Below are 9,056 nucleotides of genomic sequence, written 5' to 3' on the forward strand. Positions count from 1 at the left end.
CCCAAACTTGGGGAAAAGTTTTCCAACTTCAGACAGGGCGAGAGGAGCGCGCTAACCCGAGTCCCTCGGCTCCCAGCTTTCCCTCTCGGCCCCCAATCCTGGCGGCCAGGCGGACGCGGCCCCGCGCCTAGCCCTGAGCTCCCCTGCCCGCCCGCGGGCCCGCCCTGCCCCATTCCCCTCCTGCTCTGCAGGGCCTCTGGCCCGTTACCTGCAGCCGCAGCCCTGCCGGGCTTCCCTCCCCGCGGCAGTGGCAGCTCCTAGCCCGCGCCCCACCCGCCCCGCTGCCAGGCGCCGAGCTGTGCCAGGGCAGCGCCCCTGCCAGCCCCGCCCGCCAGCTCCCCTTCCTTTCCCCTCGCCTCTCTAGCCCATGTGCGGGCAGAGCCGGCCCCGGGCCGCTGACCCCGCCATGAACCCGCCGCGAAGCAGCAGCCTGGCGGTCCGGAGTCCTCTAGGGGAGACACCCGGAATCCTGAACGCCAGCTGCCAGCCGCGATAGGGCGCCCGCGCCAGAGGATGCGCCGGAGGCAGCCAGCGCGCGAGGACTGGGCTGTCCCGGGTCCCTTGTCCCTCCCAGGCACCAGCTCAAGGACCCACCTGGGGGGCATGTCGGAAGCCCCGGGCCCGGCTGCCGGCGGATCCAGGGGGGGACGTGGCTGCGCTGCGCTGCCCTCCGCCCGCCGGGCCCCCGGTCGGTCTGTCCTGCTGGTCCGTCCTCCCCGCGTCCTGGTCGCGTCTCAGCCCCGCCGCGCTTTCCGCACACTCTTATCTGGAGCGGCCGGAGCAAGCAGGCGCCGCTGCAACTATGGCGCCACCTCGCGGCTGCGCGGCTCTCTGCGCGGCAAGGCCGCGACCTCCCTCCCGCGCACCTGGGCTGCTGGCTCCCAGATGCGAAGCTGGGGGGGGGGGGGGGGGGCGGGGAGCAGCTATCTGCAGGTTCACTTTTCCAGATGTGCCCACCTGGGGATCCGGGTCCTGGACTGCGAGTCCCATAAACCCTGGCGTTTTGAGCTGAGATGTACGTACGTCAAGTCCTGCCCTCAAGGAGGGGATTACGGTACTGGTAGGGAGAGGGCGGTTATGGCAATCTTGAGCAAGATGAAGGTAGGTAAGATCGGGGGACTCTTCTGAAGCATTCCTGGACTCTACTGTCCACTTGGGGCTACTCCATAACATGCCCAACCGCCCTCACACACATGTGTTAGGTCTGCACAGCGCACCCCTCTGCTCCCAGGCCCCATCCAAGCAGTGACACTCTCTAGTGCGCGTCTTTAGACACCGCCCCCTCCCGTAGTCCCAGATTTCCGAGATACTCGAGGCGCTTCCACGTAGAGCTACCCCCAGCCGTGAATCTGGGCAGGGGTGTCCCCGAACAGCCCGCCCTGAGCTGGTTGGGCCCCCAGGACACTCGACTGGAAATGGCTAGAGAGCCTCCAGCCAGCCCCCACTTCCCCGTGTGAGCTGTCATGAGGAGCCCCTAGAAAGCGACTTTTTCTCCAACCCACCCGGCCGAGGGAAACATGACAGGAGGGTCTGCGGCTTGGGACTCCCCCAAAAGGTGCTGGACCCCACGTGGAAGCCGCGTTCTGCAAGTGACGCCTCTTCTGGGAGTGAGGGGGGCCCTGCACCGGCTCTTCAGTACTGCTCCGGAAGTGTCCCCGCGCCCGGGAGGGGGCACCCCGACTGTTGCAAGCACCGCGTCGCCTTCTCCCCGCACCTCCTGACCCACGCCCACGTACGGGGGTGGGTCCCCTAAAGCACCCGCATCTTCTGATTGGCTGCATCTCCCTCAGTGGCCAAGCGCTGGAGGCTGGGGCGCAGAGTTACCATGGTAACTGACGAGGTTCGCCCAGATAGCGTCTCTCCGAGGCCTTGGAGAGCTTAGCAACCGCGCGGGCCGCAGTGCGAGCGTGGGCTGCGCTCGCCGCCCCCTGTGCTGTCCTCGGGTCCCTACGCCCCCGCCAGAGGTAGTGGCTGAGTCACTCGGCGAGGGGCGGTTGGGGCGGCCGCTAGCTGTTCCCAACAGACACCAAGGTCTTGGGCGCCCCCCAGAGGCTCTGTTTCCTCCGCATTCTGTTTCAAGGCTTTGGTGCCTGGCGGCGGCTTCACATCCAAGCCCAGGAGCCTGACTCGGCCACGTCCTGAGTCCGCGCCTCACCCGGTTTCCGCTGCGTGTTCAGGAACTATTTTATCCACTTCCTCCCCTCCAGCTTCCCCCCACATGGCGTCCTCGCTACACAAGTACTGAAGTCCCACAGATGAAAGCGGTGGGCTCGAGTTTCGGGCCCCTAGGGGCGGAGAAGCCCGATATCTTGGCCCAGGGACGTGCTGTGTGCTGAGGTGGAAGAGTATGAAGCGTCAAGTGGAATGAGAAGGCTCCTCAGAAGCGCCCTCAGAGCTGGGCTTTGACAGATCAACAGGAAATCTCCCCACTGGGTGGGCAGGCTTTCCCAGAGAACAGAGATGCAGGGCAAACGTGGGAGCAAAGAGGAAGCCCTCTAGGAGGCCAAGTCCCTAAGGGCAAGCAGAGCCTCTCTGACCTCATCTGATTTAATTTTTTCACCTTTGACTGAGTCAGATCATCCCAGCCCTGTGAGTTGTGCCGTGGATCTGTCCGCTGCTGACCCACCCCAGGGTCCGCTGCGCTCAGGGTCTGTTTTTATTCATGAGCACTGCCCCAGATCCATTCCTCAAAATAACACACTGCCCTACTGCACCCTGAAGCCTTTGATACATCCGTGCCAGGAGGGTCTCAGCCCTGGCTCCAGCGCAGCTGAAGTGACTGGGCTGCCTCGCCCTCCTGAAGGCTCCACTCTTTCACCTTTTCCCCCTTCCTCAGCTCCACTAGCCTGCCTGGCGCTGCTTCCGCTCCTCCTCCTCCTCCTCTTCCTCCTCCTCCCTTGTCCTCTTCCTTCTCCTCCTCTTCCTCTTCCTCCTCTTTTTCCTTCTCCCCTCATGTCTCTCCCTCCCTCTCTCCCTCCCTCCCTCCACACTCCTCCCCCATTTAGACCTCTGGGGTCAAGGTACGGGGACAGGACCATTCATTTTCCCCATACTTTTCAGAGGCACTCTGTCCCACATGGCATAGGCTCTTAACTCCACCAGGAAATGATCCTACTGCTCCCTGGGGACCCCTCTTTGCCAAGCTGCTGAGCGCTTGGGCTTCTTCACACTCATATGAGTTCTGTCAATTGAGGAGGGGAGTGCTGGGAATTGAACCCAGGACCTTTGCATTAAGCTACATCCTCAGCCCTTTAAAAATTATTATTATTATTAATTATTATTATTATTATTATTATTATTATTATTATTATTTTAAAATTTTGGGACAGCATCTCACCAAGTCGCTAAGTTTCCCAGGTCGGGCTTGAACTTGAGACTCTCTTTCCTCAGACTCCCAGAATGCTGGGATTCCAAGTGTATGCCATCATGCCCCACCTAGCTTTGCCAATTACCCTACAAATTAATGCTGAGGTGGCCCCTAGATGCCAGAAGTGGGCACTGCAAATCTGACCTCTTGTCTAATTGCTAAGGCTGCCCAGCCTTTTGCCCCCTACTCCTGACAACTGCCCCCAGCTCCCTTCCTCCACCTCTCTCAACTTCCTTCCCTGTGGTCCCCAGCTCCCTAACTGGCACCTGGTCCCCCACCCCAGTCTCCTACGCCAAAACCTTCCAAGATTCGTGGACCCTTCTCCCGAACCCGCCTCCCCACCACAGTTCTAGACCTAGACCTAGACCCTCCGGTGTCCAGCCTCCTCCCCTCCGCCCCCCAGGAGGAGAGAGACAACATGACGGTAGCCAGGTGGGATGTAACACCGCCGAGTGGCATCCTGTGATGTCGCAGGCCGTGGGAACCTGGAGCTGAGTAGGGTTGAGGGTTACCGGGTGAGGCCCCCGAAGGCCGGGCGGGGCGGAGGACTGAGCCCCCTGGACACCGGAGCTCCGGAAGCGGGGAGTCATAAACACGCACAGGCCACCAGGCAGCCGCGCTCTCCTCCCCGGCCCCCAGTCCGCAGTTCCGGAAAGTTAACCCCTTGCAGGCCAGGCCAGGGGGCGCGGGCTCCCCCTACTCCGATCCTGCTTTCGCGCACCCTCCTTCCCCTCCAAGCTCCCTGTCGCCTCGCGCCCCCCCCCCCGCCTCGCCACTAAAAATAGCCCCTTTCCAGTTTCCTAAATTCCCTGCTGACGTCGGCAGCGCGTCAGTGTGTAGGAGCCGCGGCCGCATGAATGAGCCGCCGCACGAGTACTACGCGCGCCTATAAAAGCCGCCGCGCCGGCCGGGCTGCGGGAGGCGAGCGGGCGCGGGCGCGACGAGCCCGCCAGGTAAGCGGGACCGGCGACCGACGGGCCACGAAGGACCGGGGCGCGGACACGGGCGGGGGCCGGGGGGCGGCGGCGGGCGGCGGGCTGGAGGGTCTCTTGGAGCGGGCATGGGCACAGGGCGGGCGGCTCGAGGGTCCCTCGCAGCTGGCGGCCGGGCCGGAACCTGGCACCAGCACGCGCAGCCCCCGCCGGCGCCCAGATGGAGACGCAGCCACTTCTGAGGACCAGCAGCCAGAGGACAGACCCGCGTCCCTGAGGCTTTCTGCGGGGCTCCTGCGCCATCCTCTCAGGAAAGTGGGAGAAAATGATGCCGCGCCCCGGGAGCCGCGGGCCCTCATCCCACCCCCGCCCCTCCCTGCAGCGCGGTGACTCAGCCTCGTTGCCCCCGACAGGCTCAGCCGGGGGCGCCGGAGGAGACTCCGACGCTTCGGCCGCCGCCGCTCTCTCGGGACCCCGGCCCCGCATTCCTGCCTGAGCGGCCCATCCCCTCTCCGTCCCGTCCCATCCCGTCGGGTCCCGTCCCGTCCAGTCGGGCTGGTCCCGCATCGCCCACGGCTTCCCGCCTCTACGCGCGGAGCTGTCCTCTCAGGACCAGGCGGGGGCGGGGCCTCGGCCAGGCCGCCCCGCCCCCCCGGAAATGCCTCCCTGCTGGGACATCTTTGACGTCACAGGACTCTGACGTCAAGGGTCGCGTGCCTGTCCGCGCGCTCTGGGGCCACGAAAGGTGGGAGACGTGGGAGAGGAGGAGCAGCAGCGCCCCCAGCCTCGGGCAAAGGGGCAAGCCCCTCCCGGGCAGCGCGCCGGCACCTTGGCTCTAGACTGCTTACTGCCCGGGCCGCCCTCAGTAACAGTCTCCAGTCACGGCCACCGACGCCTGGCCCCGCCCCAGGACCACAGACCAGGCCGCCCGCCGCGCCCCGGCCCCGCTGTCTGTCCGGGGTCGCGCAACCCAGAGCTCTCTGCCCGCACCGCCGCTGTCCGCGGTGCTGATCCAGCGCGGGCGCCACCATCCGGCCGTCGTTCCGGGTCCCCCGGTGCAGCTAGGGGCGGCTGGCCCACATGACACTTGCCCAGCCCCCGCGCCATGCGCGCCTTCTCCCGCCCGCGCCACCGCCCCCCTGCCCCGCGGTGCTGACGTCAGCCTGCCTGGAGCTGCCGCGGTGCCGTCAGCGGCGTGCCCCGCCCACGCGTCTCCAGGGCAACCGTGGCTTTCGATTGTTACTGTGGGAACCGGAGGTAACAGTCTACAGCCATGGTCGCCCCGCAGCACGCCCACGCGCCGCACCACTCCGCATCCTGCCAGCCAGGGGTTGGGGAGACGCGGAGCAGGAGGAGGCGGGAGCTACGAGTCAAGATCAATTACGCTCGCGCGGGTGACGGGAGGTGTGCGCAGGGAGGCAGAGGCGGGCCCTGCAGGATCTGGCTGCTATGCATCCACCCGGGGACGTAAGGAAGCAGTCCGTGGAGTGTACGGTTGTCAGCTCAATGACTGGCCTGTCCTCCCAGCCGACGTATCACTGTCGAGGGATGGCAAGAGAACGGGGTAGTTCCGGGATATGGATTTTTTTTGCTGCTCCTTGGGAAGGAGGCTGCTGGGCCAGAAAGCGTAGAAGAATGTTGTTTGCCTCCTGGGGACTGAAGAGGATAGACGAGGAAAGTTTTCTTAAATACGCCATACCATTCTACCAAAAACCACTAGTTGAGCAGGCAGAGGGCGAGTAAACCTTGAATCCGTTCCTGATAGAGACACAACCTTTCCTCATTCTCTTTCCCAACTTTCAGAACGGTCCCTAATCTGACAGGCTAGTAAAATTTACCCGGTCCCTAGCACATTGTCTGAACATTAGCATTCTCACCTATCTGTCTCTACGTGCTGAATTCCAATTTGAGAGCGTCCCGAATTCTTCCTAAAAAGGAGTACCACAGGAGCTGAAGTCCTGTTGTGCCCACGAAATGTGAGCAAAGACCTCTTCAAAAACTGTGTATCACGGGGCTGGGGATATAGCTCAGTGGCATAAGCGCCTGCCTGGCAAGCGCAAGTTCCTGAGTTCGATCCCAGATACCGAGGAAAAAAAAAAAAAAAAAAGGGTGTGTATCAGGCCGGGTGTGGTGGTGCACACCTGTAATCCTAGCACTCCGGAGGCTGAGGCAGGAGGATTGCTGTGAGTTTGAGGCCAGCCTGGGCTACACAGCGAGTTCAAGTCCAGCCTAAACTGTAGTGAAACCCTGTCTCAAAAAACAAACAACAACAAAACCCCCCACAAAAACTGTGTATGTCACCTGTCACTACCAATGCCACTCGCTGCAGAGGCTGGCTGTGAATATCAGGTGCAGGACTTCACAGCGACAGTGTTGGAAATGCTTACTGCAACTATTAATCCAAATTTTCTTTACCTGTCCACACATCTTTATCTAAATTTAAAGACAGTTGGTGCTGGTTTACAAGCTAATCAACACCTTGTTGCCCTACTCCCCACCCAGAATCCTGAGGCCTTAATTAAAATGCGTTGATTCTGGATGCCGGTGGGCATCTGTGGGTGAACTCTCATGTGTGCAGATGGGAGTAGTGCCCAGGACAGCCGGTCCAATCTGGGTTCATTATCCAGGGGTGGTTATTTACGTAGCCATATTCTATTTGACAAGTGTATTATGAGGATCAAATAAGTAGTAAAACTCAGGTGGTTTTTTTGTTTTGTTGAACAGTGATGGAAATTAACTCAAGGCTTCACAAGTGCTAAGCGCAGGTGCTCAACTACTGAGCTACACCCCCCAGCCCCGGAAGTGAAAATCTTTGAAAACAGCAGAATGCAACCTTTCCTCCCCACCCCCTACAGGGCTGAATCCCGGACCTCCTGCGTGCTAGGCAAGCGCTCTACCACTGAACTCCCCCAGCTCTGTTTCCATCTCAAATGTTCTGTTTGGCTACTATACGTTCACGAGGGAGTGGCCTTAGAGATTTCAGCTCGGAGCACTCAGGTGGAGAGAAGAGCGGACACCTCCTGTGCAGATGCCTGGGGCTGGGGGTGGTTAGGGCCTCTTTGCTAAGGTGCCCTCTCCCCCAGAGCTTTAGGAATCCAAGGTGTAGTCAGAGGTAGGAAAGAGGGATGATGAAGATGTTCTGAAAAGAGACCAAATCTCTTGCAGTTTGAACCCATCTGAGGAATGTGATCAGAGGGAGAACCAGAGGGCTGACTACTGAGTGCTGAGTTGTTTGCTATCTTGGAACTCATTCAGTGTGTCTCCCCTACCCCTAACACACCGTCTGGATTGAGAGGCTGAGGCCACCACAGGGCATATACAATCCCAGTAGCAGGCCGGGCATGGCGGCGCACACCTGTAATCCCAGCACTTGGGAGGCTGAGGCAGGAGGATCGTTGCGAGTTCGAGACCAGCCTGGGCTACAAAGTGAGCTCAAGGCCAGCCTGAACTACATAGTGAGACCCTCTCTCAAAAAGACAAAAAAAAAAAAAAAAAATCCCAGTAGCAAGTGCAGCCGACAAAACACATTGGGGGCACCTGGCATGTATCTGTAGGGCAAGGTGTACAAAAGGCTGAAGCAGGAGGATGCCATAGGTGTACGAGGCCAGACTTAGCAACACAGTGAGACTTCAGTTCAGAAAACAGAAAGAAAAAAAGGGAGGGAATGAGGGAACGGAGGCAAAAAGGAAAGAAAGGAAAGGAAGGGAAGGGGGAAAGAGAAGAAAGGTTGGTTACTAAGCTCCTTGGGGGATACTGTGGCTGAGAGCTAAGGAAGCGAAGGGAAGCAGAGGGGAGGGGAGAGAGGAAGGAAGGAAAGTGATTAAGCTCCCTGGGGTATACTGTAGCTGAGGGCTAAGGGGAGGAAGGGAATAAAGGGAGGGAAGAGAGAAGGGAGGAAGGAAGAGAGAAAAGTCACTAAGCTACCCGGAGAGGGCTGGGACTGAGGGCTGCACACCAGCTGTTGTGAAGATCTAGAGAAATGGAGAGGGGAAGAGGCATGGTTAACTCAAGCAGTAAAGGGGACTGCGGGTACAGCTAAGTGGTGGGATGCTTAGCATGCTCCAGGCCCTAGATTCAATCCCCAGCATCAAAACATAAACAGCTCAGGGGTGCAACCTGTAATCTCAGCCACCTGGGAGGCTGAAGCAGAAGGATTAAAAGTCTAAGGCCAGGCTGGACACCTTAGCGAGACCCTGTCTCAAAACTTAAAAAAAATAAAAAATGGGGACGGCTAGGAACATAACTCAGTACAAGGCCCTGCATTCAATCCCGGTACTACAGAATGAGACAACAAAAACAGCAAGCTGGGAATGGTGACACATGCCTGAAATCCCAGCACTCAGGAGGCTGAGGCAGGAGGATCACCAGGAGTTCGAGGCCAGCCAGAACTACATAGTGAGATGTTTTGTTTTGTTTTTCCGGTACCGGGAATCGAACTCACAACGTTGCGCTTCCCAGGCAGGCGCTGTGCCACTGAGCTAAATCCCCAGCCCCTTGTTCTTTTTTTAGGCAGGGTCTTACTATGTAGTTTAGCCAGGCCTTGAACTTACTTTGCAGCCCAAGTTAGCCTTGAACTCAGCGCAATCCTCCTTCCTCAGCCTCCTAAGTGCTGGGATTACAGGTATAGGCCACCACGTCTGGTTGTCAGTGACTTTTATTCTACCCCCAAGAGTAGTGGTTTTCAATACCTAGACTGGGAATGACCAGGGCAGTTTGGGTCAGCACAATTCTCACAGTAGGTCTTGGGTCAGCACAAT

At 59.6% G+C, this 9,056-nt stretch overlaps 1 protein-coding gene across 2 annotated transcripts in view; it reads right to left on the reverse strand.

The window, feature by feature from the left end:
- Hic1 (hypermethylated in cancer 1) overlaps positions 1 to 765 on the reverse strand; it is a 3,922-nt gene extending 3,157 nt beyond the window's left edge. Inside the window, exon 1 of one of the 2 annotated variants that reach the window (XM_005402597.2) lies at positions 595 to 765. The gene's annotated coding sequence lies outside the window, so the exon portion shown is untranslated. Of the gene's footprint in view, positions 1 to 208; positions 269 to 594 lie in introns of those variants that run through there. The other variant, XM_005402596.2, reaches the window with a different exon arrangement.
- Between the last annotated feature and the right edge of the window lie 8,291 nt (positions 766 to 9,056).

Source organism: Chinchilla lanigera, unplaced genomic scaffold (genome assembly GCF_000276665.1).
Source record: "Chinchilla lanigera isolate Chin_1 unplaced genomic scaffold, ChiLan1.0 scaffold00080, whole genome shotgun sequence".
Taxonomy (NCBI): domain Eukaryota; kingdom Metazoa; phylum Chordata; class Mammalia; order Rodentia; family Chinchillidae; genus Chinchilla; species Chinchilla lanigera.